Source organism: Papio anubis, chromosome 10 (genome assembly GCF_008728515.1).
Source record: "Papio anubis isolate 15944 chromosome 10, Panubis1.0, whole genome shotgun sequence".
NCBI classification, from domain to species: Eukaryota; Metazoa; Chordata; class Mammalia; order Primates; family Cercopithecidae; genus Papio; species Papio anubis.
The window spans coordinates 19,761,141-19,785,573 of record NC_044985.1 but is presented as its reverse complement, the minus strand read 5'-3'; the positions used below and the strand labels follow the sequence as shown (position 1 = coordinate 19,785,573).

General features: G+C 39.8%; 1 protein-coding gene across 11 annotated transcripts in view; it reads left to right on the top strand.

Moving 5' to 3' along the window:
- Positions 1–24,433, top strand: part of ZRANB3 (zinc finger RANBP2-type containing 3) — a 308,526-nt gene that overhangs the window by 205,712 nt on the left and 78,381 nt on the right. The gene's annotated exons all lie outside the window — the stretch shown is intronic.

Genomic DNA, 24,433 nt, shown 5'->3' with positions numbered 1-24,433 from the left:
TGGCAAATTTTTTTTTAATACTTTTAGCAGAGATGGGGTCCATCATGTTGGCCAGGCTGGTCTTGAACTCCTGACCTCAAGTGATCCACCCACCTTGGCTTCTCAAACTGCTGGGATTACAGTTATAAGCCACTGTGCCCGACCTATATTCATCTTTATTATTAGTATTCCCATGGTTTTACTACATTATTACTGCAAATAATCTTTTTTTATTTGTCAGTCATCTTTCTTTGATATTCCATGTTCAGTGCCTTACAGAGGTAATTTTGCCACTTTCTATTTGTCTAAAAGTGAAAAATATAGGATTTTAGAATTTAGTAAAATTAGTATAACTGTCAAGTAAACTTATCATATATTTGTGGTAGTTGTTTTTTTTACCACCATGGTAGAATCTGTAAATACTGACAAGTGTCACCCCTCTTGATTCTGAGATTTTTTTGTAACATAATTTTTTAAGATGAGGATTGTTGAGGTATATTTACATAAAGTGAAATTTATCCTTTTAAAATGTACAGTTGGGCCAGACGTGGTAGTGTGCATGTAGTCCTAGTTACCTGGGAGGCTGAGGAGGGAGGATCGCTTAGCCCAGAAGATCTTAGCTACCATGAGCTATGATTGTGCCACTGCACTCCAGCTTTGGCAACAGAGCAAGACTCTGTCTCTAAAATAAAATAAAATAAAACAAAATGCAATACAATATAATACAATACAATAAAAATGTGTGGTTGGATGAGGCTTGACAAATGTGTATAGTTAAGTAACCACCAGTACCATGAAGATAGAGATATTTCTGTCATGCCAAAAAGTTCCCTCATGTACCTTCGTAGCATTTCCCCTCCACCCATCCCTATATCTTGGCAATCACAGATATGCTTTCTGTCACTATAGTTTTACATTTTCCAGAATGTCACAAAAATGGAACAATAGCGTGTAGCCTTGTGTCTGGCTTCTTTCGCTTAGCATAAAGCTTTTGAGATTGATTCAGTTTGTTGTATATGTTATGACTTTTTCCTCTTTATTGCTTTCCTTACATCCTCCAATGTATGGGAACAAAACTTAAAAAAAATGTTTTTTGAGAGATAGAGTCTTGCTCTGTCACCCAGGCTGAAGTGCAGTGGCACAATCATAGCTCACTGCAGTTTCAAACACCTGGGCTCTAGGGATCCTTCTGCCTCAGCCTCCCGAAGCACTGGGATTATAGGTGTCAGCTACCTCATCTGGCCCCTAAAATTGTTTTTTTTTTTTAAATTCCTTCACCAATTAATGGACATTTGGAATATTTTTGTTTTAGACTATTGTAAGTAAAAGTGATATAATCATTCACGTACAGGCCTTTATATAGTCATATATTTTCATTTTCCTTGAGTAAATACCTGGAAATAGAACTGGTAAGTCATAAGAAAAGTATAGATTCCACTTTATTAAAAAAACTGCCAAATTGTTTTTCAAAGTAGCTATATTATTTTGCATTTCTACTGACATTGTATGAGAGTTCCATTTGATATCTTTGTCAGCACTGGGTATTGCCATCTTTTTAATTTTAGCCATTCTTGTGGGCATGTAGTGGCATCCCATTGTGCTTTTAATTTTTCTTTTCCTGATGACTAATGGTGTTGACCATGTTTTTCGGTGCCTTTTGTCTATTCATTTTCTTTTGTGAAGTATCTGTTCATATTGAGTCCATATTTATATGGGGTAATAAGAACTCTTTATTTTGGAAACAAGTTCTCTAATATACATATCTTTTACCAATATGTCCTCCAAGTCTATGGATTTGATTTCTGTTTTATTAACATTGTCTTTCAGAGAACACAAGTTTAAAATTTGGAACCAACCTAGTATATCAATTTTTTTCTTTTTTTTTTTCTTTTTTTTTTTTTGTATTGTGAGTCCTAAGAAATTTTTGCCTAAGTTCACAAAGATACTCTCTTATATTTTCTTCTAAAAACACCATAGATTTAGGTTATCAGTCATGTGCTACTTAATCAAATTTCAGTCAACAAAACAGCACATATACAACGCTGGTCTCATAAGATTATAATAGAGCATATATAGAAACAATAAATGGCACTTAACGTTGCATTGCAGATCAAGTAGAAGAAATAATTGGTATTCAGTAATGGTGCTAGGTCCTTTGGTTTTTCATATGAGAAAAATATATAAATAAAAATACACATACCATATAGGTTTGTGTAAGTACACTCTGTGATGTTCTCACAATGACAACATTACCTAACAATGCATTTCTGAGAACATACCCCATAGCTAAGTGATAGATGACTTAGATGTAGATCTATAAACTATTATTTTGTAGCATATAATTCTTTTATGCTACAAAAATAAAAAAATCAGAACCTCTACCTTTATTTTGTAGCATATTATATGCTACATATAATACTACATATAATATGTATAATATGTATACTACATATTATATGCTACATATAATATGCTACAAAATAAAGGCAGACGTTCCGATTTTTTTGTTTTGATTTGTCGTTTTACATATGGATTTTCAATTTCAAGTGACTGTTACAACATTCATTAGAACACAAAAGACTATTTTGCCCTCCTTAAATTTCCTTGGCACCTTCATCAAAAATAAATTGGCAACATATGTGTAGGTCTGTATGTGAACTCTATTCTCATTTATTGGTCTATTCATCAGCTTTATATACAATGACTTGATTACTGTAGCTTTATAATAAGTCTTGAAGGCCAGGTGCAGTGGCTCACGCCTATAATCCCAGCACTTTGGGAGGCCGAGGCAGGTGGATCACTTGAGGTCAGGAGTTTGAGACCAGTCTGACTAACATGGCAAAACCCCGTCTCTACTAAAAATACAAAAATTAGCTGGGCATGGTGGTGCACACTTGTAATCCCAGCTACTCGGGAGGCTGAGACAGGAGAATTGCTTGAACCCAGGAGGCAGAGGTTGCAGTGAGCCAAGATCATGGCACTGCACTCCAACCTGGTCAACAGAGCAAGACTCCATCTCAAAAAAATAAATAAACCTTGAAATTATACATTGTTTACCTTACTATATTCCTTTTCAATATTGTTTTGCCTTTTGTACGTCCTTTGCTTTTCTGTATGAATTTTAGAATCAGCATTTTAAGTGTATACAATTTTGTTGGAATTGTGTTGGATCTGTTGACTAATTTGGAAGAATTTACTTCTGAATAATATTTAGTCTTCTAGTCCCTGAAAAGAGTATTGTTCACCTTTAATTTATCCCCACAACGTTCTCTAGTTTTTTGAATACATTCTGTTAGATTTATCCATAGGTATTTTGTGTCCTTTTATGCTCCTGTAAATGGCATTTTTTAATGTAAATTTCCAAGTTTCTGTTGCTAAGTATAGAATTATTATTGATTTTCATGTAACCTTTTATTCTATGACCTTGCTGAACTCCTTCTATTAGTTCTTGTGGAGTTTTGGTTAATTCTAGAAGATAGAGGATCATTTTGCCTGCACATAAAGACTTTTATTTCTTCCTTGTAATATGTATGCCTTTTATTTATTTGTTTTGCCTATTACGTTGAAGGAAGACTAGTACAATTTTGGATAGAAATGATAGGACTGAACCGCCTTACCTTGTAGCCAGTCTTAGGGGGAAGGCATTTAGTCTTTCACCATTAAATATGATGTTATTGCGGCCAGGCACGGTGGCTCATGCCTGTAATCCCAGCACTTTGGGAGGCTGAGGCGGGCGGATCATAAGGTCAGGAGATCGCGACCATCCTGGCTAACACGGTGAAACTCCGTCTCTACTAAAAAATACAAAAAATTAGCCGGGCATGGTGGCAGGCGCCTGTAAACCCAGCCACACGGGAGGCTGAGGCAGGAGAATGGCATGAACCTGGGAGGCGGAGCTTGCAGTGAGGCGACATCACGCCACTGCACTCCAGCCTGGGCGACAGAGCAAGACTTGTCTCAAAAAAAATAAGAAATAAAAATAAAAAATGATATTATTACTAAGGTTTTCATAGATGACTTTTCTTATGTAGAGGAAACGTCCTTCTTTTTCTGGTTTGTTTAAAGAAGAGACGGAACATATGAACTTTTTTTCCTTTGGTGGAGAAGGGGAAGAAGAGGTGGTTATTATAAAAGTGGATATGAAGAAAATAGCTAAAGTTCTAACACTGCTGTAAGTGAAAGAACTAGGCTTTTATGAATGTTCACCCAGGCGTGGTGGCTCACATCTCTAATCCCAGCACTTTGGGAAGCCGAGGTGGGAGGGTCCCTTAAGCTTAGGAGTTCGAGATCAGGCTGGGTAACTAACGGAGGAAGACCTTGTCTCTATTCTATAAAAAACAAACAAAAAAAGAACAAAATTTTTTCAGAAACAAAATTTAAAGAAAAAAGAAAGAAAGTTCACAATAAAAGGGGTCCTGACACAGGGGAGTTTATACCCTCTCACTAGCTTTATTTTCACTGGCATCTACCAGGTGCTAGCTGGGAGTCCTAAGAACATATCCGTTAGAGGAGCACAAGTTCAAAACTGCCTGTTTTCATTACCCCTTTCTTACACTAAACAAAAGCCTTAAGCCATTGTGGAAGAGGCAGAGTACCCCCTCCTCCAACTTCAAAGCCTGGTCTGTGACGGACTGCTTCTGGTGGTGGGATAGGGACAAATGCTGCCTACCCCTGGGGAGTGGGCAGGAAACCCTGTTGGACTCAGGACCCTGCACTGATATAAGGCAGAGATCTGTTACTGCCAGGGGAGAGGCAGAGACCTCTTTAGCACCACCTGCAGTTACAAGACATAGTTTTGTTAGCGGTGAGGGGCAGGAACACCAAGAAAGTCCCACCCCCAAGGCTCAGCTGCAGCAAAAAATTTGTCCCCTCCCCCACCATATTATCACCACAAAGGAAGAAGCATGCTCAATTCTGGATGTAACTGTCATTTCCTCAGTCTGTACTGTCCTTCTACACATAACTCCTAGCATTCAATAGAAATTTCAAAATAACAAAAAAGACATTTAAAAAAACAACCATTGCCAAGAGATAAAGCAACTGATAAAGCCAGATGCAGAAATGACCCACATTGTAGAACTATTAGACAAGGGCTTTAAAATAGCTCTGAATAATATGTTAAAGAATCAGATTTTAAAGATAAACAATATGCATGAAAAGATGGAGAATTTTAGAATTAGTATGAAAATTATAAGACAGTAAAATGGAAATACTAGAAATAGAAAACACAGTATCAGTTATAAGCCAATAGTAGAGATAAAATATAATCATAAAAAATCTGGCCGGGTGTGGTGGTTCACACCTGTAATCCTAGTGCTTCAGGAAGCTGAGGCAGGCAGATGGCTCAAGCCCAGGAATTCGAGACCAGACTGAGCAACAAGGCAAAAACCCGTCTCTACTGAAAATACAAAAATTAGCTGAGTGTGGTGGTACGTGTCTGTGGTACCACTACTCAGGAGGCTGAGGTGGGAGAATCACTTGAGCCCAGGAGGCAGAAGTTACAATGAGCTGTGATCATGCCACTGCACTCTAGCCTGGACAACAGAGTGAGTGAGACCCTGTCTCAAAAATTAAAAAATAAATAAAATAAAATAAAATTCATTCATTAAAACATTTGGCCGGCACAGTGGCTCACGTCTGTAATGCCAGCAGTTTGAGAGGTTGAGGTGGGAGGATTACTTGAGGCCAGGAGTTAAGAGACCAGCCTGGCCAACATGGTGAAACCCCATCTCTACTAATAAATACAAAATCAGCCGGGCCCAGTGACTGATGCCTGTAATGCCAGCACTTTTGGAGACCAAGGTGGGAGGATCATTTGAGGTCAAGAGTTCGAGACCAGCCTGACCAACATGGCGAAACCCATCTCTACCAGAAATACAAACAATTAGCCAGGTGTGGTGGTGCTTGCTTATAATCACAGCTACTCGGGAGGCTGAGGCAGGAGAATTGCTTGAACCCAGGAAGCGGATGTTGCAGTGAGCCAAGATTGTGCCACTGCATTCCAGCCTGGGTGACAGAGTAAGACTCTGTCTTTAAAAAAAAAACAAAAAACAAAAAACAAAAAAAAACCCAGGTGCGGTGGCTCACGCCTGTAATCCCAGCACTTTGGGAGGTCAAGACGGGCAGATCACGAGATCAGGAGATCAAGACCATCCTGGCTAACACGCTGAAACCCTGTCTCCACTAAAAATGCAAAAGAAAAATTAGCCGGGCGTGGTGGTGGATGCCTGTAGTCCCATCTTCTCGGGAGGCTGAGGCAGGAGAATTGCATGAACCCGGGAGGCGGAGCTTGCAGTGAGCTGAGATCGTGCCACTGCACTCCAGCCTGGGCAACAGAGCGAGACTCCATCTCAAAAAAAAAAAAAAAAAAAAAAGTCAGCTATAAAAAAAGGATAAAAAGGGACAAGGAAAGCCTATGGAATACCATAAAGTGTCCAAATACTTAAATTTGGGATATTCCAGAAGGAGAAGAGATGGACAAAGGCATAGAAAAATTATTTAATTATATAATAGTTTAAAACTTACCAAGTCTAGCAAGAGCTTTAGACATCCAGATACAGGAAGCTCAAAGACTTACCAAATAGATACAACCTGAAAAGGTCTGCAAGGCACATTGTTGTCAAAAGTCAAAGACAAAGGGAGAATTATAAAAGCAGCAAGAGAAAAACATCAAATCACATATAAGAGAATGCTCAACAGAGTAAAAGCAGATTTCTCAAAAGAAACCTTACAGGCAAGGAGACACTGGGATAATATATTCAATTTACTGAAAGGAAGAGGAAAAAAGCTTTCAGCCAAAAATACTATACCCAACAAAGCTGTCCTTCAAAAGAGGAGAAATAAAATATTTCTCAGACAAGGAAAAACTGAAGGAATTTATCATCACTAGAACAGCCCTATAAGAAAAGCTTAACGAGGCCGGGCGCGGTGGCTCAAGCCTGTAATCCCAGCACTTTGGGAGGCCGAGACGGGTGGATCACGAGGTCAGGAGATCAAGACCATCCTGGTGAACACGGTGAAACCCCGTCTCTACTAAAAAATACAAAAAACTAGCCGGGTGATGTGGCGGGCGCCTGTAGTCCCAGCCACTTGGGAGGCTGAGGCAGGAGAATGGCATGAACCCGGGAGGTGGAGCTTGCAGTGAGCTGAGATCCAGCCACTGCACTCCAGCCTCGGCGACAGAGCGAGACTCCGTCTGCAAAAAAAAAAAAAAAAGAAAAGCTTAACGGAGCCCTACACCTGGAAAAAATTAATTACATCTACCATCATGAAAACACATGAAAGTACAAAACTCATTGGTAGAGCAGATACGCAAATGAGGAAAAGAAAGGACTCAAATGTTACTACTGCAGAAAGCCACCAAACCACAATGATTAAGAGAGAAAGAAAGGAACAAATATAGAAAACAACAATGAAACAATTAACAAAACGGCAGGAATAAGTCCTCACATATAAAACATAACGTTAAATGTTAATGGGTTGAATTCTTCACTTTAAAGATACAGGCTGGCTGAATGGATTTTTTTAAAACAACATCACCCAATTGTATGCTGCCTATAAGAAATTCACTTCATCTGTAAAGACATATATAGACTGAAAGCAAAGAGATGGAAAAAGATGTTCCACACAAAGAGAAACCTAAAGTGAGCAGGAATAGCTATACTTATCAGAAAAAGCAAGCCTTATGTCAAATAGTAAAAGGGGCCAGGCACAGTGGCTCACACCTGTAATCCCAGCACTTTGGGAGGCCAAGGCAGGTGGATCATATGAGGTCAGGAGTTTGAGACCAACCTGCAAACATGGTGAAACCCCATCTCTACTAAAACTATAAACATTAGCTGGGCACGGTGGCACACACCTGTAATCCCAGCTACTTGGGAGGCTGAGGCAGGAGAATTGCTTGAACCCGGGGAGGTGGAGGTTGCAGTGAGCCGAGATCGCACCACTGTACTCCAGCCTGGGCGACAGAGGGAGACCCCATCTCAAAAAAAAAAAAAAAGAAAAGAAACTTGAAACTGATTGTTTTAAAAGAATAAAACTTGTAAAACTTAAAAATAGAGAAGAAACTAATTTACCCATGTCTGCAGTAAAATAGAATAAAAAGACTGTCACTACAGACCCTATAGGCATTAAAAAGATAAGAGAATATCATTAACAACTTTATGTCAAGAAAGCCAACAAAATTTATATGAATATATAGATTCCATAAATATCACAGCTGACTCAAAAAGAAATTAAAAACCTGAATAACCCTGTATCAACTAGAAAAGTTCAATTCATAGTAAAAATCATCCTATAATGAAAATTTGAGGCCTCAATGGTTTCATTGCTATATTCCATTGAATATTTAATGTAAAAAGTAAAACCAATTCTAAAAATTTCTTAGAAAACCAAAAACAAAGAAATACCTCCCAACTAATTTTATAAATTCAGGATTACTCTGATACCAAGACCAGACAAACACATAATAAGAAAACTGTAGGTCAGTGTTCTTAATGAATTTGAAAGTCCTTAACAAAATGTTAGCAAATTAAATCCACCAGTATGTAAAAAAGTATACCAGCAATACAAAGTTTGACAGTGAATTAATCAATCACTGTAAATCATCACATGAACAATATAAAAATTAAAAACCATATGATTATCTCAATATAAACATTTGACAAAATTCAATATCCATTCATGACAAAACCTGTCAACAAATCAGGAATAGAAAGGAACTTCTTTGGCCAGGCGCGGTGGCTCACGCCTATAATCCCAGCACTTTGGGAAGCTGAGGCGGGCGGATCACCTGAGGTCGGGAGTTTGAGACCAGCCTGACCAACATGGAGAAACCCTGTCTTTACTAAAAATACAAAACTGGCCCGGCATGGTGGCACATGCCTAAATCCCAGCTACTAAGGAGACTGAGGCAGGAGAATCGCTTGAACCTGGGAGGTGGAGGTTGCAGTGAGCCGAGATTGTGCCATTGCACTCTAGCCTGGGCAACAAGAGAGAAACTGCGTCTCAAAAAAAAAAAAAAAAGAAAAGAAAGGAACTTCCTTATCCTAATAAAAGGCAATTATGAAAACTTACATTTAACATCATACTTAATGTAGAAAGACTGATGCTCTTCCTCTAAGATCAGGAACAAGACGAGAGAGCCTTTCCTCATCACTTCTCTTTAACATTGTTCTGGTTCTGGTCTTAGCTGTGCATTAAGGCTAGACAAAGAAATACAAGGTATACATATTGAAAAGCAGTAAGTAAAATTGTCCATATTCACAGGCAGCATTATCCACATACAAAATCGAAGAGTGATTTTATCAAAGTCACAGAATTCATGTTCAACATATAAAAATCATTTCTAGTTCCATATATCAGCAATAACAATTGGAAACTGAAATTTTAAAAATATGATTTGAAATAGCATCCAAAATCATGAACTAATTTAGAATAAAGTCAACAAAAATATGTACTGAAAACTACAAAGCATTGTTTAGAACAAGTAAAGCAAACTTAAATAAACAACAGATAGATTATGTTCATGAATCAGAAGATTCAATATTGTTAAGATGTCAGTTCTCTGTAAATTTTTATATTCAATGCAGTGTTAATCAAAATCCTTGTAGTCTTTCTTGTATAAATTGACACACTAAATATAAATTTTTTGTGGCAATACAAAGGACTTACTATAGCCAAAACAATTTTGAACGAGTCATACTACATTATATAAATACTTAATAAGAAGTTAAATTAATAAATCAGAAAAGAGAGTCCAGAAATAGAACCTCACATAGATTGTCAGTTGATCTGTTAAGAAAGAAGACAAGATAACTCAATGGGAAATTATAGTTTTCAATAATGGATAGTAAGACAATAGGATATCCATAAGGAAAAAAAGAAGTCTTGAACATTATTTCACACCAGACATAAAAATTAACTTGAAATGAGTCATAGAATTAAATATGAGAGCTAAAATTATAAAATTCTTAGGAGCATACATATGTAAAAATATTCCCAACTTTTGGGGAGGACAGTGTTTTATTTAGGATACAGAAAGTACAAACTTTAAAGAAAAAATTAAGATTAAAAACTTGAACACATGGTGGTAAAAAAAAATGTAGTCGTATGAAAGACACTGTTAGGAAAATGAAAATGCAAAACATAGATTGGAAGAAAATATTTTCAATATATTCTCCTTGTTTCATTTTCCCATGTCTTAATTTTCAGTTTGATCGTAATTTTTTGTTAGATCAGTGTTCATTGTTTACAGTATAATAACTCTGTTAAACATCTCACTGGTGAGCTGTAATTAAATTTTTTTCTTTGACAACTATTGTTTTTCCTAGAGTTAATAACTCTCTTGTTTTTTGCTTGTTTGCTTACTTAATTTTCTTTGTATATAATACTGAATACAGAATGCTTGCTTAAGGAAAAAGAACATATATGAGAACCTTTTAGATCATTTCTTGTCTGTGGTTAAAAAACCCTGGTTGGGGGCCGGGCGCGGTGGCTCAAGCCTGTAATCCTAGCACTTTGGGAGGCCGAGACGGGCGGATCACGAGGTCAGGAGATCGAGACCATCTTGGCTAACACAGTGAAACCCCGTCTCTACTAAAAAATACAAAAAACTAGCCGGGTGAGGTGGCGGGCGCCTGTAGTCCCAGCTACTCGGGAGGCAGAGGCAGGAGAATGGCGTAAACCCGGGAGGCGGAGCTTGCAGTGAGCTGAGATCCGGCCAGTGCACTCCAGCCTGGGCGACAGAGCAAGACTCCGTCCCAAAAAAAAAAAAAAAAAAAAAAAAAAACCCTGGTTGGGGCCAGGTGTGGTGGCTCCTGCCTGTAATCCCAGCACTTTGGGAGGCCAAGGCAGGCAGATCACGAGGTCAGGAGTTCGAGACCAGCCTGGCCAGCATGGTGAAACCCCCATCTCTACTAAAAATACAAAAATTAGCTGGGCATGGTGGCGTGTGCCTGTAATCCCAGGCACTCGGGAGGTTGAGGCAGGAGAATCACTTGAACTCAGGAGGTGGAGGTTGCAGTAAGCTAAGATGGTGCCACTGCACTCCAACCTGGTTGACAGAGTGAGACTCCATCTCAAACAAACAAACAAACAAACAAAAAACCCTGGTTTGAAGTCAGAAGTGTTGACAATCAATAGGAATCTGGCATCTAATTCCTAGGATTCTTGAAGGAAAAGAAAAGAGAAAAAAAGTAGTTGTCCATAAATTAGGTCATGTTCCCAAAGATTAATGGCAGCAGAAGGCCAGTCCTTGTCTCACCAGTTCCCTAGAGTTTTTAGTCATTTTTCATTCCTTCTCTAATAGAACTTCTGTCCTCAACCACCTATGGAAATTGGAACTGTGTATTTCTATTCCTGAGCTACAGCCAGAAATAATTAATTCAAGCTATGACCAAATTGGAATTCTTAATACATTTTCCCCAGAAATATTATTGATATTTAGTAGAGTCTACAGTAACTGTGAATAATACAGTTTACCTACATTACGGATTAAATAGGCTTTGCAGTAGGTAGCTAGTTATCAACTACATTTAATATTGATTCTGTGAAAAAAAATTAGTTTCAGAGTTCTCCCAAACCAGTTTGTAAATGAACTTGAAATACCACAGATTATGATTTGATTATTATATTGTACGTATACCAGCGTTGGTGCTTCCTTTCTTTGATTAAATGTTTTCCTATTAATTCAATACATATTTATTGATTGCCTACTATGTAGCAAGGTGCTAGGGAGGTATGGTGAACATAGTGTCCTCCTCTCAAGGAACTTGCAATCTGTTGGGGAAGACCATGAAATAAATGTTCAACTACAATAGAGTATATTTAGTGCTTCAAAAACAGGATGCTTATGAAAGTACATGAGAGAAAATACCTGGCCCAGTCTTGAGGGTGCAAGAAAGACATCCCAAGGAATGAACAAATGAGATTTAGCCTGCCAGAGGGAGTGAGTAAAATAGGAAGGAGATGGGCTGGTGGAATGTATTTCAGGCGATTGAAACAGTTTGTGGAAACTCACAGAATAACCAGGAAAGACATATTCAGGGAACCAAAAGTAGGTCAACATGCCTGAAGCATAGTCCTAGAGAGGAGTTCTCCAGCCTGGGCAACATAGTGAGACCGCACCTCTACAAAAAATTAAACATGGCCAGGTGCGGTGGCTCAAGCCTATAATCCCAGCACTTTGGGAGGCCTAAGCGGGCAGATCACTTGAGGTCAGGAGTTCGAGATGAACCTGGCCAACATGGTGAAACTCCATCTCTACTAAAAATACAAAAATTAGCTGGGCATGGTGGTGCGTGCCTATAATCCCAGATACTCGGGAAGCTGGAGCAGGAGCATTGCTTGAACCCAGGAGGTGGAGGTTGCAGTGAGCTGAGATGGTATCACTTCACTCCAGCCTGGGCACACTCCAGCCTGGGCAACAAGAGTGAAACTCTGTCTCAAAAAAAATATATATTAAACATATTAATTGGGCGTGGTGGCATGTGCCTTTACTCCCAGCCACTTGAGAGGCTGAGTTGGAAGGATCACTTAAACCCAGGAGGTCAAGGCTGTAGTGAGCCATGATCATGCCACTGCATTCTAGCCTGGGTGACAGAGCAAGATACTGTCTCAAAAAGAGGAATTCTGACTGAGATTAGGCTGGAGGTCAATGAGAGCTGTAACTACATTATGAAAGTCACAGTTCATAATTTGTAATTTATTCTAAAGGTTCTCAGCAGTCAGGTACAGTGACCTGGAGTAAAATAATCAGATTTGGGCTTTAGAGGAATAACTGTAGCTGTGTGGAGAATGTATTGGAAGCAATAACTAATAGGCAGAGAATCCACTTAGGATGCTCACTGATAATCTAGATGAACAATGCTGGTGATCTATACCAAGGTAGTGGCTGTATCATATCTTAACTGGGAAAGGAAAATTCAAGATAGATTAAGGCAGTGCAATCAGTAGACATTGGTGATTGACTGAGTGTGGAGGTGAGAGAAAAGGTCAAATCTAGATTTCTTGCTTGATCAGCTGGGTTGATATTTCTGCCATTCATCAAAATTGTGAAAAAATAGGAGATACATTTTGTGCCCAGACCCCCATTAAGCATGATCTGTGCCAAACACAACAAGGTGCAGGCTGTTAGATAGTAAAAATTTTCTTTGTACTCTGTAGCATCATTTTAGAAATACTTTTGTTTTCTATGAATCGTTTGAAAAATTATGTTGAGGAATTTGAAGATAATTTAAAACCACCTGATGATGGATTTTTTTTTAATCTTGATAAGAATAAGAAGGAAAAATTTAAAGAGAATAATGAGTTTTCGAGTAAATAGATTGGTGTAAATATGCAGCTACTTATAGGATATGCTATTTTAAGGGCATATACTTAATTATTGCTTACAGTAAAATGAATTCCTCATTATTCATGGTGTTTACTTTTTAAAAGGCTATAATTCCATAATAAATACATAAATGTATGAAGTATGAAATCTTGTTCTTGCCAAACTGAAGAAATGAATACTTTCTCTATTCTTTTTTTTAAACACTGTTCACTAATTGTGGTTAGAGAGCATTGGGCCTAGAGAGTATTGGGTCATCTTTCCTCTTCCTTTGCTCTAGACGGAGATATGCCTAAAGCCTTCCAAACAAATGGGTCTCTATCTATCCTAATTTTATAGATCTTCAAGATAAAAGATTTCTTTCTCTGCTGTAATCTTTTCTTTGCCTCATAACATACACACTGTTCTAGGCAGACAAGAGGAAAGTACAGGGCTTCAAATTAGGTCATATCAGCAAATTAGGTCATATTGTTAATAAATTTTAATATGTACAGTGCTACGCTACAGAATTATGGTATTGGCATGTATTATTTATGTACTGTATAAACATTTATGCTAGTCTACCTTTTGAAGTACTTCTTAGGAGCACAGAGTATATTTTAAGTATGTTTATTATCTCCTTAGTGGTGTTATTAGATTATCAAGGTTTCTTTCTCAGGTAGTTCTTAATGAAAACAAATAATGGTAATGATAAATATGTAAATAATGATGATAGGGAGGGCTTCCAGTGGAAATGGGAAAGGGCCACAAGGAGAAGGAAACTTCCAGCTGAACTCTGTAATAATTTCGACCAAGTACAAATTTTCCTAGGCAGAAACCTGGGGGGGGGATGGTGTTCGAGGGGGATGGTGCTCAAGCAGAATGGGAAGTGCAGATACAAGCACCCAAGCAGCTGTAGGCAGAGCAGGGGAGGCTTGTAGCCTGGGGCAAGAGCTGCCTGGATGTAAACTCAGTGTTGTTGGTGGAGCACAATGGGAGTGAGACTGGCCTTGCTGGCTGCCTGGGAGCTGAATGAGGCCTGTCACTGCAGGCGTTCCCCCACTTCCCTGGAGACCTGTATGACACAGCAGAGGCAGCGATAATCTCCCTAGGAACATAAGTCCGTTAGCCTGAGAACCACACTCCCAGCCCCTAGGGTGGATGCAGCAGACCCAGCCCAAGGAGAGTCTGAGCTCAGACACAACTAACCCTGCCACCTGATGGTCTTCTCTACCCGCCCCGGTAACAGAAGACAAAAGACATAATCTCTTAGAATCTATGTAGTCCTGCCCATCTCCGGAGAAAGTGGAATACTTATCCAGAACTTCAGGACAAGCTTGTATGCCCCCTATACTGCTGCAGCTGATGTTCTCTTGAAAGCGACCCCTACTGGCTGTCGGCCAGCCAATCAAGCCATTACAGCCACTCAGAACAACCCTGCTCCAGAAAAGGAGGAAAGAACAGCTAATTCCACTGCCTGTAACATCCTGGCTAACCAGAGGTCCTGAGTCTGTCCATGTGACAAATTCACTGCTAGCACAGTCAGCATTCAGGAAAACCAGTGCACTAAACAAAACTACAACCAAGGACCCTCACAGAGTCCATTTCACTGCCTTACTACCTTCACCAGAGCAGGTGATGGTATGCACAGCTGAGAGACCTGAAGACCGATCACATCACAGGACTCTTTGCAGACATTTCCCAGTACCAGCCCGGAGGCCAGTAGCTCTGCTGGGGTGGCTAGACGCATGAGAGCAATAACAATCACTGCAGTCTGGCTCTCAGAAAGCCCCATCTCTAGGGGAAGGGGGCGAGCACCACATCAAGGGATCACCCTGTGGGACAAAAGAATCTGAACAGCAACCCTTGAGCCCCAGATGTTTCCTCTGACATGGTCTATCCAAATGAGAAGGAACCAGAAAAACAATTCTGGTAATATGACAAAGCAAGGTTCTTTAACATCCCTAAAAAATCACACTAACTCACCAGCAATGGATCAAAACTAAGAAGAAATCTGAAGTGCCAGAAAAAGAATTCAGAGGTCAATTATTAAGTTCCTCAAGGAGGCATCAGAGAAAGGTAAAAACCGACTTACATAATATTTTGTTGTTGTTGAGACAGAGTTTCACTCTGTCACCCAGGCTGGAGTGCAGTGGTATGATCTTGGCTCACTGCACCCTCTGCCTCCTGGGTTTAAGCAATTATCATGCCTCAGCCTCCCCAGTAGCTGGGACAACAGGCGCACACCACCACACCCAGCTAATTTTTGTATTTTTAGTAGAGATAGGGTTTCACCACGTTGGCCAGGCTGATCTCGACTCCTGACCTCAGATTATGCACCCACCTCAGCTCCCCAAAGGGCTAGGATTACAAGCGTGGGCCACCAAGCCCAGCCAATAAATTTTAAAAACAATGCAGGATATGGACAAAAAAGTCTCCAGAGAAATAGATATCATAAAGAAAAGACAATCATAACTTCTGGAAATGAAAGAAACACTTAGAGAAATATAAAATACACTGTAAACTTACAACAATATAATTGAACAAGTAGAATAAAGAACTTCAGAGATTGAAGACAAGGCTTTCAAATTAATGCAATCTGACAAAGACAAAGAAAAAGAATTTTTAAAAATGAACAAAGCCTCCAAGAAGTTTGGGATTACGTTAAATGACCAAACCTAAGAATAATTAAGAATAGCCAGGTGCTATGACTCATGCCTATAATCCCAGCACTTTGGGAAGCCGAGGGGAGTGGATCACTTGAGGTCAGGAGTTCAAGACGAGCCTGGCCAACATGGTGAGACCCTGTCTCTACTAAACATACAAAAATTAGCTAGGTGTGGTGGCACACGCCAGTAATACTAGCTACTTGGGAGACTGAAGCTGGAGAATTGCTTGAATCCAGAAGGCAGAGGTTGCCTTGAGCCGAGATCATGCCACTGCACTCCACCCTGGGTGACAGAGTGAGACTCCATCTTAAAAAAAAAAAAAAAGAAGAAGAAGAATTAAGAATAATTGATGTTCCTGGGCCAGGTGCGGTGGCTCACGCCTGTATTCCCAGCACTTTGGGAGGCCGAGGCAGGTGGATCACCTGAGGTCATGAGTTCAAGAGCAGCCTGGCCAGCATGGTGAAACCCCATCTCTACTAAAAATACAAAAAATTATCCGGGTGCAGTGGTATGCACCTGTAATCCCAGCTACTCGGGAGGCTGAGGCATGAGAATGGCTTGAACCTGGGAGGCAGAGGTTGCAGTGAGCCAAGAACACACCACTACACTCCAGCCTGGGTGACAGAATAATTGTTGTTCCCTAGGAAGAAGAAAAGTCTAAAAGTTTGGAAAACTTATTTCAGGGAATAATCAAGGAAACCATCCCTGACCTTGTTAGAGATCTAGACATCCAAATATAAGAAATTCAAAGAACACCCAGGAAATTCATCGCAAAAAGATCGTGAAACTAAATCTTGAATCAAATCCTTGAAATACACCAAAACAGAACCTCCTTAAAGCATAAATCTCACAGGGCCTATAAAACAATGACACAATGGGAGGGGGAAGAAAAAAAAAACAAAAAACCAACCAAAGGTATTCAGGCAACAACTAGCACTCTTAATAGAATAGTACCTCACATCTCAATACTGACATTGACTGTAAATGGCCTAAATGCTGCACTTAAATGATACAGAGTGGCAGAATGAATAAGAATTCATCAGGCTGGGCACGGTGGCTCACGCCTGTAATCCCAGCACTTTGGGAGGCCAAGGCAGGCAGATCATGAGGTCAGGAGATCAAGACCATTGTGGCTAACACGGTGAAACCCCGTCTCTACTAAAAATAAAAATTAAAAAAAAAATTAACCCGGTGTGGTGGTGGCCACCTGTAGTCCCAGCTACTCTGGAGGCTGAAGCAGGAGAATGGTGTGAACCCGGGAGGTGGAGCTTACAGTGAGCCGAGATTGCACCACTGCACTCCAGCCTGGGCGACACAGCAAGATAGTCTCAAAAAAAAAAAAAAGAATTCATCAACCAAGTCTCTGCTGTCTTCAGGAGACTCACCTAACACATAAGGATTCACATAAACTTAAGGTAAAGGGGTGTAAAAAGATAGTCCATGTAAATGGACACCAAAAGTGAGCAGGAGTAGCTATCTTTATATCAGAAAAAAAACAGACTTTAAAGCAACAACAGTTAAAAGAGACAAAGAGGGACATTATATAATGATGAAAGGACTAGTCCAACAGGAAGATATCACAATCCTAAATACATATGCACCTAACACTGCAGCTCCCAAACTTTTGAAACAATTACTGCTAGACCTAAGAAATTAGATAGACTGCAACACAATAGAGGGGGACTTCAGTACTCCACTGACAGCACTAGACAGGTCATCAAGACAGAAAGTCAACAAAGAAACAGTGGATTTAAACTATACCCTAGAATAAATGGACATAACAGATAGGTACATAACATTCTGCAGTTGTACCCTAGAACAAAAGGACTTAACAGATATTTAGAAAACATTCTACCCAACAGCTGCAGAATATACATTATATTCATCAGCATATGAACATTCTCTAAGATAGACCATATGATAGGCCACAAAACAAGCCTTAATAAATTTCAGAAAATCGAATGTTTTTGTTTTTGAGACGGGGTCTTGCTCTGTTGCCCACGCTGGAGTGCAGTGGCACAGTCTCGACTCACCACAACCTCCGCCTCTTGGGTTCAAGCGATTTTCCTGCCTTAGCCTCCTGTGAAGCTGAGATTACAGGCATGCTCCGCCACTCCCAGCTAATTTTTGTATTTTTAGTAGAGACGGGGTCTCACTATATTGGCTAGACTGATCTTGACCTTCAGGCCTCAAGTGATCCACCTGACTTGGGCTCCCAAAATGCTACGATTACAGGCATAAGCCACCAAACCCAGCCAAAAAATCAAAGTATATCAAGTACTCTCTCAGACTACAGTGGAATAAAATTATAAATCAACTCCAGGGCTGGGCATAGTGACTCATGCCTGTAATCCCAGCACTGTGGGATACTGAGGTGGGTAGATCATAAGTTCGGGAGTTCAAGACCGGCCTGGCCAACATGGCAAAACCCCATCTCTACTAAAACTACAAAAATTAGCCAGGCGCGGCCGGGCGTGGTGGCTCAAGCCTGTAATCCCAGCACTTTGGGAGGCCGAGACGGGCGGATCACGAGTTCAGGAGATCGAGACCATCCTGGCTAACACGGTGAAACCCCGTCTCTACTAAAATACAAAAAATTAGCGGGCAAGGTGGGCGGGCACCTGTGCTCCCAGCTACAGGGAGGCTGAGGCAGGAGAATAAAGTGAACCGGGGAGGCCCGGGGCTTGCAGTGAGCTGAGATCACAGCCCTGCACTCCAGCCTGGGCAACAGAGCAGACTCCGTCTCAAGAAAAAAAAATTAGCCAGAAGAGCAGTGGCAGAGCACCTATAATCCCAGCTGCTCAGGAGGCTGGGGGCAGGAGAATCGCTTGAACCTGGGCGGCAGAGGTTGCAGTGAGCTGACATTGAGCCACTACACTCCAGCCGGGCAATAGAGTGAGACTCCGTCTTAAAAACTAAAAAAGAAATCAACTACAAAGAAACCCTCAAAACCATGCAGATATATGAAAATTAAATAGTCTGTTCCTGAATGATCACTGAGTCAACAATAAAATCAAGATTGAAATTTACAAATTCCTTGAACTGAATGATAATAGTGACACAACCTATCAAAACCTCTAGGATACAGCAAAAACAGTGCTAAGAGGAAAGATCATAGCATTAAATGTCTGCATCAAAAACTCTGAAAAAGCACTAATAAGACAATCTAAGGTCATAGCTAAAGAAACTAGAAAAACAAGAACAAACCAGACCCAAACCCTGCAGAAGAAAAGAAATAAAAGAGCAGAAGTAAATGAAATTGAAACAACATACACACACACAAACAAGTTCTTTAAAAATATAAATCAAGTTGATAGACCATTAGTGAGGCTAGCCAAGAAAAGAGAGAAGATCCAAGTAGGCTCAATTAGAAATGAAACAGAAGATACTACAACCAATACCACAGAAATACAAATGATTATTCATGGCTGCTGTTAACACCTTTATGTGCACAAACTAGAAAACCTAGAAGACATGGATAAATTCCTGGAATTACACAACCCTCCTCGATTAAACCAGGAAGAAATAGAGACTCTGAACAGACCCATAACAAGCAGCAACATTGAAATGGTAATTTAAAAATTGCCAACAAAAAAAAGTTCAGGACCAGATGGATTCACAACTGAATTCTATCAGACTTCCAAAGAATTGGTACCAATCCTATTGAAACTATTCCAAAAGACAAAGCAAGAATCCTCCCTAAATCATTCTACGAAAGCAGTATCACCCTAACACCAAAACCAGGAAAGGATATAACAAAAAATGAAAACTACAGACCAGTATTTCTAATGAACACAGATGCAAAAATCCTCAACAAAATACTAGCTGACCCAAATCCAACAGTATATCAAAAAGATAATCCACCATGATCAAGTGGGTTTCATATTGGGGATGCTGGGATGGCTTAACACACACAGGCCAATAAATGTTATACATCACATAAATAGAATTAAAAACAAAAATTACCTGATCACCTCGATAGATGCAGAAAAGACATTTGACAAAATCCAGCATCCTTTCGTGATTAAAACCCTCAGAAAATCGTCATAGAGGGAACATATTTTAAGATAATAAAAGCCATCTATGACAAACCCACAGCCAACATTATACTGAATGGGGAAAAGTTGAAAGCATTCCCCCTGCGAACTGAAACAAGGCAAGGATGCCCACTTTGACCACTTATATTCAACATAGTACTGAAAGTCCAAGCCAGAGCAGTCGGACAAGAGAAAGAAATAAAGGGCATCTATGTCAGTAAAGAGAAAGTCAAACTGTCATGGTTCACCAGTGATATGATCGTATACCCAGAAAACCCTAAAGACTCATCCAGAGAGCTCCTAGATCTGATAAATGAATTCAGTAAAGTTTCAGGATATAAAATCAATGTACACAAATCAGTAGCACTGCTATACACTAACAGTGACCAAGCCAAGAATCAAGTCAAGAACTGAAGCCCTTTTACAGTAGCTGCAAAAAAAAAAGAGGAAAGAAATATACCTAACCAAGGACCCGAAAGACCTCTACGAGGAAAATTACAAAACACTGCTGAAGGAAATAACAGACAACACAAACAAATGGAAACACGTCAACACATCCCATGCTTGTGGATGGGTAGAATCAATATTGTGAAAATAATCATATGGCCAAAAACAATCAACAAATTCAATGCAATTCCCATTGAAATAACCATCATCATTCCTCACAGAACTAGAAAAAACAATCCTAAAATTCATATGAAACCAAAAAAACTCCTCGTAGCCAAAGCAGGACTAAGCAAAAAGAACAAATCCGAGGCATCACATTACATAACTTTGAACTGTACAATAAGGTTGTAGTCACCAAAACAGCATGGTACTTGTGTAAAAATGGGCACATAGACCAATGGTACAGAATAGAGAACCCAGAAATAACGCCAAATAATTACAGCCAGCTGATCTTCGACAAAGCAAACGGAAAGATAAAGTGGGGAAAGAACATTCTATTCAAATAAATGGTGCTGGGATAATTGGCAAGCCACACGTAGGAGAATGAAACTGGATCCTCATCTCTCACCTGATACATAGATCAACTCAAGATGGATCAAATACTTAAATCTGACCTGAAACAATAAAAATTCTAGAAGATAACACTGGAAAACCCCTTCTAGACATTGGCCTAGGCAAAGAGCTCATGACCAAGAACCCAAAAGCAAATACAACAAAAACAAAGATAAATAGATGAGACTTAAATAAATTAAAAAGCTTCTGCACAGCAAAAGGAACAGTCAGCAGAGTAAATAGACAACCCACAGAGTGGGAGAAAATCTTCACAAACCATGCCTCCAACAAAGGACTAATAGCCAGAATCTACAAGAAACGCAAACAAGTCAGCAAGAAAAAAAATAACAATAATCCCATCAAAAAGTGGGCTAAGTACATAAATAGACAATTCTCAAAGAAGATATGCAAATGGCCAAAAAAACATGCAAAAATGCTCATCATCACCTATTATCAGGGAAATGCAAATTAAAACCACAGTATAATACCACCTTGTTCCTGCAAGAATGGCTATCATTTAAAAATCAAAAAATAAGGCCGAGTGCAGTGGCTCGCTCACGCCTGTAATCCCAACACTTCAGGAGGCCAAGGCAGGCAGATCACTTGAGGCTAGGAGTTTGAGACCAGTCTGGACAATATGGTGAAACCCCGTCTCTACTAAAAATACAAAAATTAGCCGGGTGTAGTGGCGTGTGCCTGTAGTCCCAGATACTCAGGAGATTGAGGAAGGAGAATTGCGTGAACCCAGGATTTGGAGGTTGCAGTGAGCCGAGATTGCACCACTGCACTCCAGCCTGGGTGACAACGCGAGACTCCCTCTCAAAAAGAAAAAGAAAATGCAAAGGCATAAGAATGATACAATGGGACTTTGGGGACTTGGGGGAAGGGTGAGAGGGGTGTAAGAGATAAAAGACGTGTAACTGGGTGCAGTGTACACTGCCCAGGTGATAGGTGCACCATAATCTCAGAAATCACACCTAAAGAACTTATCCATGTAACCAAACACCACCTGTTTCCCCAAAAACCTATTAAAATAAAAATAAATAAATAAAAATAAAATAAAACAATGGAACTTTTTTTTAAAATAATGATGATAAATAGTAAACAAAGGAATGAACCAAAAATAATCAATGTTACCAGTACAAAGTCAATTAGTGGAGAATCTCCAATAATTAGGAGAATTACTTTTCTTCTATGTCATTGTTTTTGTTGCTTTGTAATATATGTTGAGAATACAATGGATGAAAATGAACGCATTCTTCAGATTTGTGATCAGCATAATACTTTTCTAGAAAAAAAACCAGATACCTGTGTTACGTATGGTCTGGCCATCTCTCAATTCAAGTACATTACAACAGGTACCACAACAATGCCTCATTTTTAGAAGAAACCATTTTGGGAGAAATGCCAGTTATTTTTCTATGAAAAGGATTAAAGCCAACCCATAATTTAAAATTTCTTGTCACTAGAGGGATGGCAGCATTCCTTCGTGCCTTAACAACTTTCCAGAAGGCAAATTACTTTAAACACGTTTCCATTATGCACAAAGTGTGTTTCCTCTTTAATTGCCTCAGCAGCTTAGCACAGGTGGAATCCTATTTATAATATGCAGTGAGGTATAATGAGGCCACTGCAATATTCCCTGCCGCACAGGGTCTGGGAAGATATGAGACTGAAGAGCGCTTCTTCTTGTGCCGTTTCTGTAGTTTCGGAAAGGATCTCTGGCTCTGAATTGGGGACACTCTGCCTCCTCTTCATTAGCAGGAAATAGTCAGCAATAATCAATACAGTGCAAATAAAATAATGTTACCATTTTAGAGGATAAAAGAGTATATTAACCATATGGAGATGTGGCATGGAGGAAGGCTTTATTAAAGATAAGGAAATAAATCCACTTGAGAAGGAGTGTTGTAAGGTTTTTGAGGTGGCAAGAATGGATAGGTTGGAATCACAAATAGAGGAGTTTACCATAGAAAAAGAAGAAATAACCTCTCTGCCAGGCACGGTGGTTCACGCCTGTAATCCCAGGACTTTGGGAGGCCAAGGCGGGCAGATCACCTGAGGCCAGGAGTTCAAGCAGACCAGCCTGACCAACATGGAGAAACCCCGTCTCTACTAAAAATACAAAATTAGCCAGGCGTGGTGGTGCATGCCTATAATCCCAGCTGCTCAGGAGGCTGAGGCAGGATAATTGCTTGAACCCGGGAGGCAGAGGCTGCAGTGAGCTGAGATTGCACCATTGCACTCCAGCCTAGGCAACAAGAGCAAAACTCTGTCTCAAGGAAAAAAAAAAAGAAGAAGAAGAAATAACCTCTCTTGTTACAAAAGGAAAGGAAGTGAGGATGAGTAAAGTAAGGAAAGGTAACAGAATTCTCAGATGTGATTCTATTTTCTTTGGGCAAGGGGTGGTTTGAGAGCTGGGAGTCATAGGTTGTGATGTTGAAATAGTTTTTGCAGTTTACTGGAGAAATATGCTAATAATAGGAGCTAATACTTTGTAATGTCCACTATGTGCCAAGCACTAATCCAAACATATTTCATGGACTAACTTATTTAATTTTCACCACAACCCTATGCAGTGTAGGTACTTTTATCTTCTTTTATAGATGAGAAAATTAAACCACAGAGATTAAGTGACTCTCAATGTCTCTCACATTGTAAATGATGGAGCTAGTATTCAAACCCAGACTGTCTGGCTCCAGAGTCCATGTGCTTAGCCATCATTCTACAAGGATAGCTAAATAGACATAATATTTGTTAATGACCCTGGATTAATGTGTTACCTATTTTTCTATTAGTGATTTTTTTAAGGGTCAGAGTCTTGCTCTGTTGTCCAGGCTGCAGTGCAGTGGTGTGATCGTGGCTCACTGCATCCTCTAACTTCCAGGCTCAAGCTGTCCTCCCACCACAGCCTAATGACTAGCTGGGACTACAGGCATGAGCCATCATGCCTGGCTCCCTATTAGAGATTTTTCAACATCCCTGAATAGGCATGGAAAAGATGCAGACTTTAAAGTCTGTACATTCTGTGTGTTTTGATTTTTAACACCCAAATAAGGTTTATTCATGAACAAATAAATAAATAAACCTCACCAAATAAGGTTTATTCTGTACTTATTGCCATGACTAGTGGATGGAGTTTAGAAATAAATCAAGAATGTTTTTAATAATTGAATTCAGTTTTAAAAGAATTAGATTAGCTGTTTTGTTTGTTTGAGACAGGGCCTCACTCTGTCACCCAGGCTGAAGTGCAGTGGCACAGTCACAGCTCACTGCAGCCTCAACCTCCCAGGCTCAAGCAGTCCTTCTGCCCCAGCCTCCCAAGTAGCTGGGAGTACAGACAGGCACATGCCACCACACCCGGCTAATTTTTAAAATTTTTGTAGATACAGGCTCCCACTATGTTGCCCAGGCTGGTCTCAAACTCCTGGGCTTGAGCA